Source organism: Biomphalaria glabrata, chromosome 4 (assembly GCF_947242115.1).
Source record: "Biomphalaria glabrata chromosome 4, xgBioGlab47.1, whole genome shotgun sequence".
NCBI classification, from domain to species: Eukaryota; Metazoa; Mollusca; class Gastropoda; family Planorbidae; genus Biomphalaria; species Biomphalaria glabrata.
The window spans coordinates 36812191-36833103 of record NC_074714.1 but is presented as its reverse complement, the minus strand read 5'-3'; the positions used below and the strand labels follow the sequence as shown (position 1 = coordinate 36833103).

General features: G+C 35.8%; 1 protein-coding gene across 3 annotated transcripts in view; it reads left to right on the top strand.

The window, feature by feature from the left end:
* LOC106054052 (thyrotropin-releasing hormone receptor-like) overlaps positions 1-20913 on the top strand; it is a 121406-nt gene that overhangs the window by 60377 nt on the left and 40116 nt on the right. The window lies entirely within an intron of this gene.

The following is a 20913-nucleotide window of genomic DNA, read 5'->3' as shown; positions in this document are numbered from 1 at the left end:
TCAACAAAGCAAAGAAAACAAACGTGGCCTTTGAAAGAAAATTGAAATCAGCGTACTGTAAAAGAAATAAATGTGAACATGTTAATTAAATTGAAAGATTCATCTAACAAGATCGTTAAATGAAAATATTAATGAAACATCGACAGCAGGATAAACACACCAAATTACAAATAATAACAAACATTTGTCCATAGTGACAGACGCATAGTGGCATGACGCGTAGGATGTAATCATCTTCTTTTTTAAAGTAACGTCTGTATTATATAAGACTATATTAAACAAAAGTGAACTAGAGACTTATTTTACTATGAATCAATATAAACAACTGTGAAGCCTTTTATTTGTTGCAGACACTTCTGTAATTGACTCTAAAATAATAAGCAGGATCTTATCTTATAAAATACAGACGTTACTTCAAAAAAAAAAATAAAGATGATTACATCCTACGCGTCATGCATCTAGTCATGCATGTTAACCAATGACTTATATTCTGCCAAGTCATGGGTTTTCCTCTCTTGCTCAGCCAACCCATTCCATGCTCTATTAGCACTAGGGAAGAATTAGCATTTGTACAAATTGGTCCTAGCACATTAATGAGTATTTTATTAAGCTTTAGTTTTATATTTGAAGATTATGGTTCACAATGAACTTACAAGATTGATATTAGGAATGGGAAAGAGAAAAATAGTTGAAGTATTATTTTTAAGGAAGGGGAAACTATTCGTCAGCAATGTTTAAATTACCGTCCCTATGTTTTTGTCTGTTGTTACGTTCGGTTTGAGTCTATACAGTTCATTGAATTCTCGTAAAACCAAACCTTTTTTTTATCTGAAGGCGATGGTATCCACATAACATGAACATCTCATCTCATCTCTGCCTATGGTCCCTTCTGGGGCAGAGGCCACCAACCAGCTTCCTCCAGGCATCTCGGTTCTGGGCGAGTCTCTCCAACTGTACCCATGTCTTGCCCATCTGTTTGGCATCTGCTTCCAAATCGCGGCGCCATGTATTCCTGGGCCGTTCCCTCTTTCTCTTTCCTTGGGGGTTCCAGGTTAAGATTGCCTTGTTATGTATAACATGAACAGGCAGATGCAATGGTCACCTGAGTGTGAGTCCCAGTTACGCTAGAGAGTCAGGGGAAGTACATCTCAGAACATAAGAACTCTTTGAATCGGAGCTAAACAAGCTCTTGTAACAAATAGGAAACACTACTTGTAACAAATAGGAAACACTGCTTGTAACAAATAGGAAACACTACTTGTAACAAATAGGAAACACTGCTTGTAACAAATAGGAGACACTGCTTGTAACAAATAGGAAACACTGCTTGTAACAAATAGGAAACACTGCTTGTAACAAATAGGAAACACTGCTTGTAACAAATAGGAAACACTGTTTGTAACAAATAGGAAACACTGCTTGTAACAAATAGGAAACACTGCTTGTAACAAATAGGAGAAAATGCTTGTAACAAATAGGAAACACTGCTTGTAACAAATAGGAGAAAATGCTTCTAACAAATAGGAAACACTGCTTGTAACAAATAGGAAACACTGCTTGTAACAAATAGGAAACACTGCTTGTAACAAATAGGAAACACTGCTTCTAACAAATAGGAAACACTGCTTGTAACAAATAGGAAACACTGCTTGTAACAAATAGGAAACACTGCTTGTAACAAATAGGAAACACTGCTTGTAACAAATAGGAAACACTGCTTGTAACAAATTGGAAACACTGCTTCTAACAAATAGAAGACACTACTTGTAAGAAACAGAAGACACTACTTGTAACAAACAGAAGACACTATATGTAAGAAACAGAAGACACTATATGTAACAAACAGAAGACACTATATGTAACAAACAGAAGACACTATATGTAACAAACAGAAGACACTATATGTAACAAGCAGAAGACACTATATGTAACAAACAGAAGACACTATATGTAACAAACAGAAGACACTATATGTAACAAGCAGAAGACACTATATGTAACAAACAGTAGACACTATATGTAACAAACAGAAGACACTATATGTAACAAACAGAAGACACTATATGTAACAAACAGAAGACACTATATGTAACAAACAGAAGACACTATATGTAACAAACAGAAGACACTATATGTAACAAACAGAAGACACTATATGTAACAAACAGAAGACACTATATGTAACCTATATGTAACAAACAGAAGACACTATATGTAACAAACAGTAGACACTATATGTAACAAACAGAAGACACTATATGTAACAAACAGAAGACACTATATGTAACAAACAGAAGACACTATATGTAACAAACAGAAGACACTATATGTAACAAGCAGAAGACACTATATGTAACAAGCAGAAGACACTATATGTAACAAGCAGAAGACACTATATGTAACAAACAGAAGACACTATATGTAACAAACAGAAGACAGTGCTTGTGGCTGCTTCGTCTTCTTTATCTCTCTAAACATCTACGAAAAAAAAAAAGAAGTCAATGAATTGTCGCCCCTACATTTTGTTCCTCTATGGATGTTCTCCATACAAATACATTAGCCAGTGGAAGCTGCTACAATCAGTGTCTGCAATATTTGGAGGGGTCACTCTTGCCCAGTTTCAAACATACCTTACAGAGTTCTTACTTCCACGAATCCAGTTCCTCTGACTCACACTCACATGAAATAATCATACAACCCACTACATAGGAAAAACATATTTGTACAATAGAGACCCAACCTAGATCTAATCCAATGCTCATAATGTTCTATGTATTTAAAATAACTTTTACTTGGTATGTGAATAATACATATTAGAGATTAGAGACTTGCGTTTCCTACATATGTTATCTTCTTATTGTTCCAATAAATAAAGCATGTATGTATGTCAATTATGAAGCCTATGTACGTATTTATGGATAGAACCTAAATGTATGTTATTTCTAGAAAGCAAGATAATTTGATTAATTTTGATGACTCTTGGCATTCCTTATATTATTATAGTGGTCGTAGGATATGTTAGAATCACGGATGTTAGAATCACGGATGTTAGAGCCACTGATGTTAGAACAACTGATGTTAGAACCATCGATGTTAGAACCACCCTACCCCAACTATTTTGTGTTGTACAAGGTCAGCTCTGTGTATTTCTTCTAGTCATACAAATAACAATAAAACGACCAGCGCTAATAATGTTCGCCTCACATTTGCAGATATCAAAAGTTTTCAAACAAAATAGAGGCGGACATGCGATGTGTCCAGTCGGAGATAAATATTTACACAGAGATAGGAATGCGAGCCTTGTATCCATAAATCTATACACATACCGCTACAACAGATACCAGTGTCACGCCATCTGCCGCGACAAATCTTATTGACTCCTGGCATCTTTACAAGCATATAAACACAAGGTTAAACTTAGCAGTGTGCTACCTCCCTCCTCCTCTTCCCTCCTCCCAACACACACACACTCACACACACACATACATACATACATACACACATACATGCATACATACATACATACATACATACATACATACATACATACATACATACATACATACATACATACATATATACACACACACACATACATACATGCATACATACATACATACATACATACATACATATATACACACACACACATACATACATACATACATACATACATACATACATACATACATACAACATGCATACATACATGCATGCATACATACATGCATGCATACATACATACATACATACATACATACATACATACATACAACATGCATACATACATGCATGCATACATACATACATACATACATACATACATACATACATACATACATACATACAACATGCATACATACATACATACATACATACATACATATATACACACACACACACATACATACATACATACATACAACATGCATACATACATGCATGCATACATACATACATACATACATACATACATACATACATACATACATACATACATACATACATACATACATACATACATACATACAACATGCATACATACTAGGGGTGCACCGGATAGTCCCTCCGGCTCCGACTTCTGCCGAATATCCGGCATTTTTTACTATCCGGTGCTATTCGGCTCCGGTCGGATATCACTACCGGATAGTAAACCGGATAGTAAAAAATACACCTATTTAATATGCATAAAGTGGACCTCGTTCCATTACTGTCTGTTATAGAATGTATTAATGCTTATATGAAAACAAAATAATGTGCTTAAAAATAGAGCCATTATGAATATGCACCAAACTTCGTTTATTATAAAGACAAGGCGTGTTAATAACTTAATATCAATAGAGATGAAACTTTACATCATAAATACGCTTTACATACAGAGCAGCAATGGCTGGCACTTTTTTTCAATTTGTCTTGACCTTTGAGTAAGTTAGTTAACATGTTAAAATGCTACATTCCTTGACTACGTCATGCTGACCAGACGTCTGTCTAGCTGTGCGGGTATATCTCCAGAGGTAGAGATGAACAACTCCCACCCCTTTTATTTGTTTAGTCCATCACATTGAGTTTTTTTTATAGGCAGTTGACCACAAGTTAAATACGATGGACGTAGGTTTAATGTCAGCGTATTGACACTCTCTAGTAGTCACACCTTTCGAGGGAACTGAGTTTGTTTACTTAGTAGTTAATCTTTATTGGGGGGGGGGGGGGCTGGACTACAAGAGCCACACCTCTAATGTAACCAGATATATTTCTAGATGAACAACTCCCTTCCCCTTTTATTTGTTTAGCCCATCACATTGAGTTCATTGATTGACAGGTGACCCCAAGCCAGATACGATGGACGTAAGCACTCTCTAGAGGTCACACGAGGGAACTAGGTTTGTTATTGGGGGGGGGGGGGGGGTGGACTAGACTTTACATTATAAATTCGTATTACATACGTAGCAGCGATGTCTGGCACATTTTAAAAGCTTGTCTTGACCTTTGAGTGGTCTTGCAAACACGTAATATTCCTTAACTACGTCACGCTGATAATCTGTCTAGATGTGCGGGTATATCTCCAGAGGTAGAGATGAGCACCCCCACCTCCTTTTGTTTGTTTAGTCCATAACATTGAGATCACGGATAGGCAGCTGACCACATTAAGCCAGATGTCAACGTGTTGACACTTTCTAGAGGTCATATCTTATGAGGGAACTGAGTTTGTTTACTTGGAGTAGAATTTTTATTAGGGGCGGGACTACAAGCCAAATCTCTATAAGGTTAATCTGGTATGAGTTTGTTTATTATGAGATAGGTTGTCAATCAAGGGTCTGGTCCACAAACCAAATTGTTAAGACATATTGAAATTGTCTAGAGGTCACTAGATGATGACACTAAGTTTGTTTACTTGGAGAGAAATGTCGATTAGGGCGCTGAACTACAGGACACATCCCTACAAGTATTTTGTTACACAAGCCACGGGTATAAAAGTAGCTTGCAAGGGCATTTAGTAAATTAAATAGTAATAATAATGGCTGATAAAAAGTCATCACTTATATGGCGTTACTTTAATGTCAAAACAATGGACAACTCTAAAGCAGTTTGCAATGCTTGTAAAATACAACTGTCACGTGGTAAACCAGGCAAACCTAAAGACTTCTCAACCAGCACTATGATTAGTCATCTACGCTCGAAACACCCAGACTTATTCAACGAAATGACTGCATTGAAATCAGCATCAAGTAATATCACTGCCTGTGCCAGTACGTCTACGAGCTCCAGTGATTCGTCAAGCCTCACACACAAGCAGCAACCAGGGATTAAAGAGGTCTTAGACAAAGCTAAATTGTGGGATATTAATAGTGATAATGCTAAACGCATTCACTTGGCCATAGCAAAGATGATTGCAACTGACATGGAACCTTACCAAGTAGTTGAGAAGCCTGGATTTATTGGACTTTTAAAAGTACTGGAGAAAAGATACACTGTGCCTAGTCGCAAATATTTTACAGAACGTGTTATTCCAGATATCTACGACAATATTTCCTCAAAGCTTCGTGAAATGCTATCTGATGCTAAAAGCATCGCTTTCTCAACGGACACTTGGACAGCTGATAATACCACCGAATCATATTTTGGTTTAACTGCCCATTGGTTGGATGAGTCACACACCATCTCATGTTACAAAGATTAGTTTATGATAAGCATATCTGAAAAAAAAAATGCTGTTCATTTTAATTTATCAATCAGTGATAGAGTTTAAAGTAAGAAAGTAAATAACAAAATAATATGAATATAGGTATGTTATATAGAAGATTTGCAAAAACTTCAGTAAAACGAGCTGTTTGAGTCATGTAGGTATCCGGCTCCGGCTCCGGTTCCGGCCGAATATCTAATTGTACTATCCGGTTATATCCGGCTCCGGCCGGATATCAAAAAGTACTATCCGGTGCACCCCTAATACATACATGCATGCATACATACATACATACATAATATGGCTCCTTTTGTCTCGAAAGGCAATGGATGCGCCCAAGTGAGTCACTGGTTTTGGCTTAATCTTGAGACGGGGCAGAATCTGGTGTGGCTAATCAAGCCAATTCTAGAACGGCAGACTTTGCCACAATTCGTACATTTGTATGCCTCTGATTTAGGGCTAGCAGACAGGGCAGCTTTCTTTTTTTTCCCTCTTGATTAAAGCCGCTTCAATTCTTTTGTTCTCAGCAAGGGTTGTCCCAGCACGCACAGTCTGTCTCCATGCACTCCGGTCTTTGGCTATGTTTTCCCACATACTTTCACTGATGCCTGAGGCTCTCATGTCTCGCTTGCAGACATCTCTATATGTTAGTCTTGGGCGGCCCTTGGGTCTGACTCCTTCCACAAGCTCAGCATATAAGATATCTTTCGGGATTCTACCATCTGGCATGCGGGTGACATGTCCGAGCCAGCGTAATCTTCTTTGTGTCAGGAGAGCATACATGCTGTTCATATTGGCCAGTCTCAAAACTTCCTGATTGGAGACATGGTCCCTCCAAGAGATGCCCATTATGCGTCTCAGGCAGCGCAAGTGGAAACTATTCAATCTGTGCTCTTGGTACATGTATGTTGACCAGCTTTCACTGCCATAAAGGAGAGTGCTCACAACACAGGCGTTGTAGACTAGGATTTTGGTCGCTGTGGTCAATTTACCATTTTCCCAGACGCGCTTGGAGAGTTTTGCCAATGCTGTGGTAGCTTTTCCTATCCTTTTTGTCAGCTCGATGTCTAAGTCTAGGTTACTGACAATTGTTGAACCCAAGTAGGTAAATTCCTGCACCACTGAAAGGGTGTGGTTCCCAATTTGTATTATAGGTATTTCTGCAACGTCTTGTGCCAGGATTTCGGTCTTGGAGAGACTTATAGTAAGGCTAAACTCTTGACAAGCAGCTGCTAAGGCGTTCACTAGCTTCTGTAGACCTCCTTGTGAGTGAGATACGAGTGCCGCGTCATCGGCAAACAGCAGCTCCCTTATCAAGATACGACGCCTTTTCGTTTTGGCTTTAAGACGTGCCAGGTTAAAGAGCCTTCCATCGGATCTGCTATGGATGTATATTCCGTCTTCCAGGGATTTAAAAGCACTGGATAGTACGACTGAGAAGAAGATGCCAAAAATGTTTTTTATATAATAAGGATGTGTACTGGCCCCTACACTTTTTTTTGTCATCTTCTTCACATACATACATACATACATACATACATACATACATACATACATACATACATACATACATACATACATACATACATACATACATACATACATACATACATACATACATACATACATACATACATACATACATACATACATACATACAACAAGCATACATACATGCATGCATGCATACATACAAAGATACATACATACATACATACATACATATATACATACATACATATATACATACATACATACATACATACATACATACATACATACATACATACATACATACATACATACATACATACATACATACATACATACATACATATATACATACATACATACATACATACATACCATACATTAAAATTGGTTTCTGCTTAAACGAAACAGTATATGTTTTAGAATGGAAATCTTTATTATACTTTTTTTTAATAATGAAAGCAGCATTTTGAAACAAAAATGTTTTGCTTGAAAAATATTTCAATTAGTTTTTCAGATTGTTTAGGAATTAACAAAAAAACTGTTGCTAATAGATCGAACACCATCATTCTTTTTCTTGCTTTTATAAACGCGTCCCTGAATTAAATTTGTAATTTTTGAGTTCAATGATTTGCTTAGGTTTAATTTAAATAAAAAAAAAATCTAATTATCCATTATCTGGATCCCTGAGGTACATCGTAATGATGTAATGATGACTCAATAACGTTAGAATGGTGTCCTAATGATGGTGATGTCGTGTGTGTTGTGATGTGTTGATATTGTGATGATGTCATTATATAATGATGTTACAAAGATATTGTGGTGATGTCGAAATGATGGTATGTTAATATGGGGATGATATTCGAACGCCGTGATGATGTACTCATATGATGAAACGTGGAACAAATGCTTTTCCTGATCCACGCCACCCGCACAGATGTTCCTATCCATTCTCTCACATAACGAGCTATTCTATTTGGTAATAGTTTCTGGGTCAACATGTCCGACACCTCGAAAGAGAATAGAGTCAAATCCTCCAACAGGCTTCCTCAATCATAACACTTGTAAGAGATGGGCAAAGAGAATCCATTTCTTTTAGGAAGATTTGTATAAATGGAGTCTTTGGTCTATCCGCTAGACAAAATGTCATGTTACTGATGAGGTATGTATTTTGACAAGTTAAATTAAATAAATACACTTTTTAAAATTTCATTAGCTATTAAGTAAAATAGTATCAATTATTTTGAATCAATTATGTAATTAATTATATTTAATGACTCAAAATTTCTTGTCCAAAAAGGATAAACCGTTAGGCTTATCAATGGGAGCACTATTAGAATTTGTCAAGTCAATGAATGTATTTTGTTATCTTATGGGAAATTTTGGTTGATCTTTATGTTAGATAAACTTGTTTAGCGCATCTTCAATGCTTATGCTCAGTACGCAATGGTCCGATCAATCACTTTCGTGGGAGAGGTCATTTAGAGAAGGTTTCCGTGCTGCCCTTTCAAATGCAAATTTGAAAATTTTTTCTCAAAACAGAATTTGAACTCGAAACTCTATGACGGAAGGCCGACGTGTTTTGCCACTGAGCTATTCAAGTGCTTATAACAATAGTAGGATTTATTAATCAATGTTAGTAAACAAATAATTGTTATGTTTCTCGGGGGTGCGACAGTGCCTGATTATTGTCACAGAGCGCCCGCCGCCGATTTAGTAAAATTTCCATCTAAAGCAAAATTAATTAATTACAACCAATTGATTAACTAATTGGTTAAATTGTTTGATTGATTTATATATTGTCATAAATAATAAATAATTGTGTATACTTGCAACTTGATCCGAGAGGGGGGAAGTGGGAAAAACAACATTTCAAAGATTTTGGCCAGACAGACAGACAGACAGACAGACGGAGTGAGTTGATGTTAGTTCGGTTAAAAAGCAACCAATTTGTGTGCACTTGTTTATCATTGGCATTGTAGCCCGAAATCAATTTTATTATTTAGCTCCCGACAGCTGTCATTCTATAGAGCGACCTTGACATTGTTTATTTGATCTATTCTAAATCTCTCAGTCTTCCTCTTTTCATTTTCTTTTGGTTTTCTTTCGCTTCCACCATATTGTACCACATTTGTTAATAGCGCTTTCTCTTTTTCATCTGTTTCTATATTTTATAGTTGAAAGATAGCGTTAAACATTAAAATGTAAAATAAGAGCCAAATCTTAATAAAACGCTAATGTGGGATTAAGTAAGAAATAAAATAGTTAAAAAATATGGATGCCTGTTCCGGGCTGTCAACTTGTGGAGGCTTCCCTACTAATGATTTGGAAAAGCGGGTCATAGTAATAAAGTTCCTTTGGACCCTGCAGCCTGTATACAATGGAGCAGGACATACGACCTATATATAACTGAGTGTTGTACATGGAACATTGTTTGCGTTGATTAGCTCAGCTCTAAGTACACATTGTTGAACATACAAACATTGACAATAGGTATTCATTTAGCGTTATGTTGCTTGGAATTTTTGTGCTTCCATAGAAACTAAAGACAGTTCCTTTCGAAAAAATCCCAATGTCAAGGACATCGTTCGTTTGGCATGTATGAGACATGTGTGTACGTACATGTGTCTACAACAGGGAACAATAGACAAGCCAATGAGCCTGGCTATAACCAAATAGTCTGTACAATTGACAAACACGACATTACTTAAGATAAGATAATTTTTTATTGATCTAAACAAGTGGAAATTTAGTTTGACTACATCTGACCACCTCAGCGTAACTACTGTAACAATAACAGTATACATGCTAATACGAACAGCATTCACACATGAAACACATACATACAACCAGCGCTTTGTAAATTGGACTTTCATGTACTTTTCGATGACGACAGATGACCTTGTAACACTCTGACCGAAAGTGGGATGAAGGAGATTTTAAATCTTTCTGTTTTAGTCCTAATGGAAAGGAGACGACCACTTCATCCAGATATGATGTAACAGTGGTTTAATGGGTGCAGATTGTCTTTAAGAATCGTGAGTGTTTTGGAAAGGCATCTTTTATGAAAAAGTTCTTCAAGAGATGGTAACCGTGTTTGAGTGATATTTTTGTAAAACATTGGCACAAGTTAGATATAAATGCGTATGCTAGTTCAATTTTGGGGATAGCAATTGTTAATTGTATATCTCTTTATCCAATCTAGTGTACATTGTTTATTGACATTCTGATACCAGTGTTCGTGCTGCTGAAGTGTATTAACATTGGTGTAGATTAGGACCTTTTATGAAAAACTCTAGAGTACATTTTTTTTTTAAATCTGTGTTATGATTTACACATTATTGAATTTAATGACAAATTGGTAAAAACAAAATAAAGAGTTTATCTCAAACAAACACACATAAACACACATAAACACTCACTCACTCATTGGTAGTCACACGTTATCTTTTTTGTGTTTTATTCAATAATTAATTCATGTGAACAAGTTTTTCTGTCGCACAAATATGGTCTAACTAAATATGGCCTTACTAAATATGGCCTTACTAAATATGGCCTTACTAAATCAGGCCTTACTAAATATGGTCTTACTAAATATGGCCTTACTAAATATGGTCTTACTAAATCAGGCCTTACTAAATCTGGTCTTACTAAATCTGGCCTTACTAAATCTGGTCTTACTAAATCTGGTCTTTCTAAATCTGGTCTTACTAAATCTGGCCTTACTAAATCTGGTCTTACTAAATCTGGTCTTACTAAATCTGGCCTTACTAAATCTGGTCTTACTAAATCTGGTCTTACTAAATCTGGTCTTACTAAATCTGGTCTTATTAAATCTGGTCTTACTAAATCTGGTCTTACTAAATCTGGTCTTACTAAATCTGGTCTTACTAAATCTGGCCTTATTAAATCTGGTCTTACTAAATCTGGCCTTACTAAATCTGGTCTTACTAAATCTGGTCTTACTAAATCTGGCCTTACTAAATCTGGCCTTACTAAATCTGGTCTTACTAAATCTGGCCTTACTAAATCTGGTCTTACTAAATCTGGTCTTACTAAATCTGGCCTTACTAAATCTGGTCTTACTAAATCTGGCCTTACTAAATCTAATCTTACTAAATCTGGCCTTACTAAATCTGGTCTTACTAAATCTGGCCTTACTAAATCTGGTCTTACTAAATCTGGTCTTACTAAATCTGGTCTTACTAAATCTGGTCTTACTAAATCTGGCCTTACTAAATCTGGTCTTACTAAATCTGGTCTTACTAAATCTGGTCTTACTAAATCTGGTCTTACTAAATCTGGTCTTACTAAATCTGGTCTTACTTAATCTGGCCTTACTAAATCTGGTCTTACTAAATCTGGCCTTACTAAACCTGGTCTTACTAAATCTGGTCTTACTAAATCTGGCCTTACTAAATCTGGTCTTACTAAATCTGGCCTTACTAAACCTGGTCTTACTAAATCTGGCCTTACTAAATCTGGTCTTACTAAATCTGGTCTTACTAAATCTGGTCTTACTAAATAGCCTACTGGGCTGTTTAGTTAACGGATACAGCAAACTCATTGCAAGTTTTTTGTTTATTTCATTTATTTAGTCGTGTGAATTTTTACGCCTACACTCTATGACTTTGTCCTCCTTTTTGTCCTCCTATGGATGTGTAGGTATTTGGTAACTTTTAACTACCCATAAAGAAAAAGAGGCAGACAGAGAAAGCGATAAAAAGACAACATAAAAGAATGGACGGTCGTGTCAATCGAAGGAGATTCAATCAAAGACAGAGAGGAATAGAGAAAGACGGTCAACAGATCTTGTGTGGTGCCCCAACCGTCCAACAGACTAAGGGTTAAGTGAAGTTTAAGGGAAAATTTAAGTAAAGACAGAAGATGAGTTTCAAAAAAAATAAAGTAAAGACAGAAGATGAGTTTCAAACAAAAATAAAGTAAAGAAAGAAGATGAGTTTCAAAAAAAATAAAGTAAAGACAGAAGATGAGTTTCAAAAAAAAAAAAAAAAAATTAAGCCAACTGATTAGAACACCATTAGCTAGATATCTTTATTTGTATTTAATTTTTTTAAAAAGCAAACATATTGAAATGGCTTGATCTAGACTACTTACTAAGTCGAAGCCCTAAAATGGTAGTCTAGCTTTGGCCTTCGGTTCCTAGAAATTCAAGTCAGTACTTTATATGACATGACACACCACTATCTAGATTAGACATTAAATATTGACACGTAACAATGTTTTAAAAATGCTTTTATTCCCTGGGGCTGAAAACCGAAACAGAACTCTTCAGACTTCACAATCCTGTGGCAAAAATACAAACAAACTAACTAAAAAAAAAAAAAAAACTACTCTGAAATCATTCTCTTCTAGTGAGTAACTCTAAACTACTGTCTCTAATTGTCTTCCCTGAAATTTTTTTTTCTTATTATAAGACCAAGAAGCAGACATCACGAAACTAAAACACGCCAAGTCGAGTAATTTACGCGCCTTATGAAAATCGAAGATTGTGTTAAAGAACAGAGGCTGTTACGATTATACTATGGTCAGAGATTTGTGATTTTCCGCACTGGAGTCTATTTTAGACTTGGGGCCTGCGTATTCTGAACATTTTTCTAGCGCTCCTAGTTATCCACCACTTTAGCTTGAAGAGGTCATTGCTGTGCGTCAAATCAATACGATATTAAAAAGAAAGATTGAAGGGAGAGAGATAAAATGATAGAAGTTTGGATGCCAACTAGAGGGTGTAATATTTATTAATGGTTCAACGCTGACCCCAGGTCAACAACTGATAGGACGTTAATAGTGGGGAAATTTAAATATATTCAGTCAAAAGAATTTTCAACTAGTTTAGAATTCAGTTGTCATGGTAACGTTATTGAAATTTCAGTAAGATATAAGGAAAGAGAAAGTGAGAAAGAAAGAGAGTCCCACAGCGAGAGTAACTAGAAAGAAAGAAGATTGAAAGAAAGTGAGAGAGAGAGATTTAGTGAGAGAGTAAAAAGGAGGACGCAGAGGAATAGAGAAAGAGGACAAGGACGAAGAGGGTCAGAAAGTGAGTAAAAAGAAAAAAAAAGGGAGAAAAAGAAAGTGTAAGAAAAAGAAAGATGAGAGACAGAAAGTGAGGAAGATAGAGATACCGATAAAGGAGAGAAAGAAAGAGGAAAAGATTTAAAAGGCAAAGATATTGAGAAAGAAAAAGAGAAAGTATAAGAGAAAGAGAAAGGGAATTAGTAGGAATTGGAAATAGAGAACAAACAAAAAGAAAGCAAGATAGCAAAGAGAGTTTGTGTGAAGCACAAACTCAGATACGGCCCCAATGGGTCATCTGATTGGAAAGCAATGCAGGTAAAAATGAAAGTATCAATACTTTCATCATTAATATTAATGCCAGTGTAGTACAACCCCAATCCTAACTTACTCCATTCAAAATGTGTGCGAGGCAAAAGTGTTTTCGGAGAGTTTGAATTGTTATACAACTATATCTATAAATAATGTAGAAGTTATTTGCATTATTCGTTATATAACAAAATAAATTTATTACCAATAATTGGTTATTTTGTTATTGATTTATACATTTTCATTTACAATATATAATTGTTTTAGGTTTCAACTTAATCCTAAAATGAGAAATAACGTGTTCAATTATAAAAGGGGACGCTGTGACTACTAAAGGATTAGTTTCCCTCGATGCTAGTAATTATTTGACTATGTGGTTATTATTTTAATTGATTCTTGTCTATGCCAATGAATAATTGTGCGAGTTTCAACTTGATCCGAAATGGGTATGGGAGAAATAACGTGTACAAACTTTTTACCAGACTGATAGACAGACAGACAGACAGACAGAGTGAGTTGTTGACTTGTTGATATAAACTTTGTAAAAAAAATACAGAGAAAAACTACAATCATTTGTGAATTCAACGCTACCCCAATTAAAACATCTCTCACATTTATTTGTTTTGTTTTTTTATACCAGTCGCTGGACTCCATTAACAGTAAAAAGCAGATTTGATATTTGACCTACAATTTTTTAATAGAAGAGTAGCAGGATATTGCACTGTAGACACCTCAAAATATGGATTTTTTAGTTTCAAATTCAGAAAATAATGTCCGGATAACGCTGGGTGATCCCATAGCGCTCCCCCAGACCCCGTAGTTCAAGAATAAACTCTACTAGAGTACAAGGGATATCTTAAAATGAAGGTACTGGATCTGTAATGAATTTTGCGTCTCAAATGTCCATCTTTTGATTTTGCAACTACGTGTGTGACACTAAATATAAATTATTTTTGTTTGGGGTGGGGAGGCTGTGTGCAATGGAAAACAAAAAATGACCCCAACCCCCCTCCCATCCCGCAAAAAAGATTCTGGCTACAACCATGTCGATATGATACGGTGTGATTTTGTAGTATAGATATGATACGGTGTGATTGTGTAGTATAGATATGATACGGTGTGATTGTGTAGTATAGATATGATACGGTGTGATTGTGTAGTATAGATATGATGTGTTATAGAGTCAAAACTATGACTGGTCGTTCAAACGTCACCTTAATGCTTCAACTTGAAATCCCGAAACAAATTGAACACACTTTACAAATACACAATACAATTTAATTTCACTTGTAAAGTCACAGAAGTTGACACAATAATCATGTTTGAAACTCAGCGCTCCACCGTCTGCTCTCTTCGTATCTAATGTTTCTAGTCCCATTGCTCGAACAAACTAATAAGTCTAGTTTTAGTATATGGAACTTAATGTGTGTTGTTAGAAGGGAGCTAACGAGCTTTGGAATGAAAGCCGTTTTATTGTTCTGGATTCTGGGATATATATACACATAAACCAACTAGCTCAACCATAGCGTAGCACGGGTACCAACTAGTATAATATAAAAGATTTATTGACTTTCTCTTCAGATATTATTAATTTGTTGAATTGTTTGTTCTGTTTTCACCTGCGTTATTTTTACACAATAGTTATAATTAGAAGAGCAACAAGTTTCTCAATAAAATGTGTCCACATGGCTGAGTCTTTCCATTTAGTCTTATGTTAAGGTCTAGATTGGTTTTAAATCGGAATAATAGAGTGTTGCACGAATGTGTTCAGTGATTGTAACGTTTCAGTCAGGTTGGATCTAGGGAAAGTCAAAGACATGACATTAATCTTGTTATCGACACAAGAATGTATTCAAGACAGGTCGATGAGCTCTCAATTGCTTCTCGATGAGTGATTTATGACTTTTTAACGATCGAAAATTGGAAATCAAATGATCAACATCCATCATAAATATGTATGGATCCCTATTGTACCTATGAGACGGCTAGTCATTGTAAGAATGCATGCAGAACGAAATCTACTTTTATACTTTTTAGTTTGTATTAAAATCTGTCTTTAGTGTTTGTATTAGAATATGCCTTAATTGTTTGTATTATAAGATGTCTTTATTGTTTGTATTAGATGCTGTCTTTTTTGTTTGTATTAGATGCTGTCTTTTTTGTTTGTACTAGAACCTTTATTTTTTGTTTGTATTAGATAATGTCTTAAATGTTTGCATTACAAGATGTATTTACTGTTTGTATTAGAATCTGTCTTTAATGTTTTTATTAAAATCCTTTTGTTATTGTTTCTGTAAGATTTATTTCCCTTTTTTGATATAAAACAAATCTAATTAATAGCCACTATTTAATTAACTGATTGTTGTTTTTTTTAGCAGCCCCCGAAAGGGGAAAAGACGCTATTAGTTTTGTGCTAAATATCTGTCCGTCTGTCCGTCCGTCCCGTTTAGATCTCGTAAACTAGAAAAGATATTGAAAATCCGACATCACAATATTTTAGACCATTCAAAGTTCTGATGCAACGGCTACTTTTTTTTTTCTGAAAGCGAAAAATCTAATTTTTAAAATCAGTTATGCAAGCAGTTTTTTAAAGAGAAAAAGCTAATTAGTATGCATTATAAGTTAGAACTAATTTAAAATGAATAGTAATCTTATAAACTTTTATTTTTCTGAACATTTTTTTTATTGCGTTTTTTTTTTTTTTTTTTTTTTTTTTTTTTTTTTTTTTAAAGATTCGAATAAGAGATTGAGCCTTTTCAAAACAAATTAGATCAATTATAAGACATCAGTTAGGACAGGGGGGAGCGGTGGCTGAGCGGTAAAGCGCTTGGCTTCCGAACCGGGGGTCCCGGGTTCGAATCCTGGTGAAGACTGGGATTTTCAACTTTGGAATCTTTGGGCGCCTCTTAGTCCACTCAGCTCTAATGGGTACCTGACATTAGTTGGGGAAAAGTATAGGCGGTTGGTCAATGTGCTGGCTACATGACACCCTCGTTAACCGTAGGCCACAAAAACAGATGAACTTTACATCATCTGCCCTATAGACCACAAGGTCTAAAAGGGGAACTAGTTAGGCCAGGTTCACATCTAACTTTACATTCACTTACACCTATCCTTTGATCTGCGGGACCGTTGGGGCACTACACAAGATCTGTTAACCTTCTTTCTCCATTCTTATCTCTCATTTGTCTTTGATATAATTTCATTTGGATGTTCTTTCTGAAAATATTGAAGCCTACCTGGGTGGACCTCTTCGGGGGCCGATTTTGAGTTTGTGTTTCCACACAAACTGTCTTTTGTAACCTTGTTTATTCATGTTTTGTTAGGAACACTTGAATAATTGTGCAAAGTTTCAACTTCATCCATGAATGTGAAGTGGAAGAAATAACGTGTACTTTGTATCAGACAGACAGACAGACTGACAGACAGAGTGAGTTGATATAAACTTAGTTAAAACACTGTAAACAGAAGTGCACTTATGCTTAAAATGTGTACTCAACAAAATTCAACAAAATGTATTTGAAATAAAAAAAAATGTGCAGCTGACTTCAAAACATTCAACAATCTTTCCAAGTCTGATGGGTTTCTATGAAACACGGTGTTTTAGGAATAAAAATAGAAATATCTCTACTGAAAATACATTTACGGAATTGAATCAATGAGTCAAACAAACAGAATTCATCCGATGGATTTGTTGTTTGAGTTTTAAGCTCTTCGTTTCTCAGAAAATTTTCAAAACAAATGTGTTCAAATTGAATTCTTCTTTGTTTGTTTTTCCTTGACATACACAATTTTATTTCAATTTTTTTTTGAGGGGGGGGGGAGGGGGAACCGAAGTGAGGACAATATTTAGCTATTGGTGTGTCCCGTCAAATTTATTTAACTTTCATTTATGGTTCTAGATTCTTTCTTTGGCAGTGTGGACCAAACTGTGAGCGTCTTTTTAATGGTAGCCAGCATGAGAGTGTATTTACACATGGATAGGACGATCCTTTAAAACGAGGCTCTAGGTTCACACATAAGTGCATGGCACAGCAGAAATGAAAAATAAAAACATTTTTTCAAAACGTATCCTCTCTCTATTTATATCTATCAATGTTGCAAGGTATAACTCTCTATATAATGAGATTATTTAACTACCACTAATTGATCATCTAAATAATTATTTTTAATTGATTCGTGTATTGTTATTGAATATAAATAATTGTGCAAACTTTCAAACTGATCCGAGAATGGGAAGAGGGAGATAAATACGTTGAAAATGTGTACCAGACAGACAGACAGACAGACAGACAGACGTAGTGAATTAATATAAGCTTTGTAAAAAACAAAAGCCGTTTATATGTTTAAAGACAAGTAATCAATGTATATTTAACAACCAGTTTCTATATACAAGTATCATTCTTTTTTGTCATGGTGTTAAAAACGAACGATTCACTCGGACACTTATTTTAATCAGTACGCGACATTTTGCGCCAAAATCGTCTCGCTTCGTATTTTAATATCTTACTAAGACTAAGACTAAGACTGCTTTATTGATCCTTACGGAAATTTGTTGTGATTACAAGGACTCGTTTCTCATATAAAGACAACACAACAGAAAAATACACATAAATACAACAGACAACATAAAGAGTTCATTCAGCGACTACACACAGGTATCTTGGTGCATTTCATGTTCCCTGATCAATGAGTGGCGGTGATAGAGTCTGACCAAGTACTGAGTAGCTCATTTTAATTTTGTGTAAATACACGAGTTCTTGATTTGAAACAATGTTTCTGTTGTGTATAGAACAAATAGTCGAATGTTTGGTCAGTTCTGAGCTGGTCACCTGTTCATCGTTCATTACTGTCAGCTATCTGGCCTGTAACCACCCGCCTACAGTCGACTTCCTGTCAATGTCCCGTTGTCTAGCCAGACTACCACGTTGGCCAATCTATCAAGTCTCTTGCGCTGACCTTATGACCTCGCAACTCTGGACATGATTGAAGCAGACGATTTTGAAATGTAGCCTCGATGTGTTAGCATCGACAGCTCTCTCATTTCTGTTGCTCACTGTTGGTTAGGTCTGACTTAAATTGAAATTTTCATGGAAAAGGCATTCTATTTTTAGAAGCATACATATACATCGGAGGTATACGAATTGTCGAACTGTTCTAAACGTGTTTGCGTTGTCATTAAGACCATCTCTTTAGTCTGACTTGTAACAGAAGTGTTAATTTTCACTCTACAAGTGCAGAAGAACAGATGTATAATAAACTATTCTTAGGTTTTTTTGTTGTTTCTGAAAGTGGTAGTAGTTCTAAGCCCCCACTGCCTAGAAAAATGCTTCCAAGAGCGTTTCCCAGAGGAGCTCGTTAACGTAGTGTAGCCACCTAACTAGAAAAAAAAATCAACTCTTGGAATCCAAACCTCAGCTGCCTTGCGACCCAAACAAAGGAAAAGCTTTTGAAGTCAACCCTAAAGAAACATTAACGATGTTCTGGTCTAAGTTTGTTGCTGTACCTTGTAACCCGCAAGCAGCGGGAAGATGAGAGACATACTGTGGTGTGGCAATGCTCAGATCGTTGCTTATGCCCTTCCCTCCGTCCACTGGTCGAACTTCATGGCGGCTTTTGTTGGAAACAGCACTGAAAATGGTTGCTCACAAAACACCAAGGCAAACCGCTGGAGGTGTGGGGGTGGGCTATTGGGAGTCCAGCTCGTGCTTATGCTGTTAGTCTAACAGCTCTAGTACTGCAAGTTTCCACATAAGGCGAAAGCTGGAATCTCATGAGATTAAGAACCAGCAGCTAATATTTCATTCATGTTTGCTTCTAAAGTCTTACTTGTTCTAGCTGACCAATGTTCTAGTTGACCAATGTTCTAGTTGACCAATGTTCTAGTTGACCAATGTTCTAGTTGACCAATGTTCTAGTTGACCAATGTTCTAGTTGACCACTAGTTGACCAATGTTCTAGTTGACCAATGTTCTAGTTGACCACTAGTTGATCAATGGTCTAGTTGACCAATGTTCTAGTTGACCAATGTTCTAGTTGACCAATGTTCTAGTTGATCAATGTTCTAGTTGACCAATGTTCTAGTTGATCAATGTTCTAGTTGACCAATGTTCTAGTTGACCAAAGTTCTAGTTGACCAAAGTTCTAGTTGATCAATGTTCTAGTTGACCAATGTTCTAGTTGACCACTAGTTGACCAATGTTCTAGTTGACCAATGTTCTAGTTGACCAATGTTCTAGTTGACCAAAGTTCTAGTTGATCAATGTTCTAGTTGATCAATGTTCTAGTTGACCAATGTTCTAGTTGACCAAAGTTCTAGTTGACCAATGGCTAGTTAGTGACTGAAAGAAAGTCAACTAAGCACGATGCATTTCCAATGTGAAGTGACGTCATCTCGCAGGAGGGAGTGAGTAGGGAGAAATGTAAATCTTATGGGGTCAACACTTTATTTCGATTGTGCTATCAATTGCTTAACCTTAAAGTAATGATCTATTTGAATCAAATCTTTCACTTAGTATATTTTACTTTACTCCACGCATAAGTTGCATCCATGAACTCACTATTCCAGTAAAACCAAATAGAAAAACAAGAACAAGAAATACAATAAAAGGTAATTTAAAAAAAAAAACATGAAACAAATCTAGAATGTTAAAAGTATTTTGATCACGATTTCTGACAATTTTATTGACCTGACAATTTATTGACCTGACAACTTATTGAACTGACAAGGGAAATATCAATAACGTATTATCGATCATTGATCCTACCCTCCCCTTATTCTAAAAAAGAAAAATGTTTGTAGATCGAGGTCTATTTTAAAAGATGCTTGCCAAAATATTTGCTGGAACACCGTAGAACAACATTTGGACAGAACAGTTATCACTGTCTGCTATGGCAAT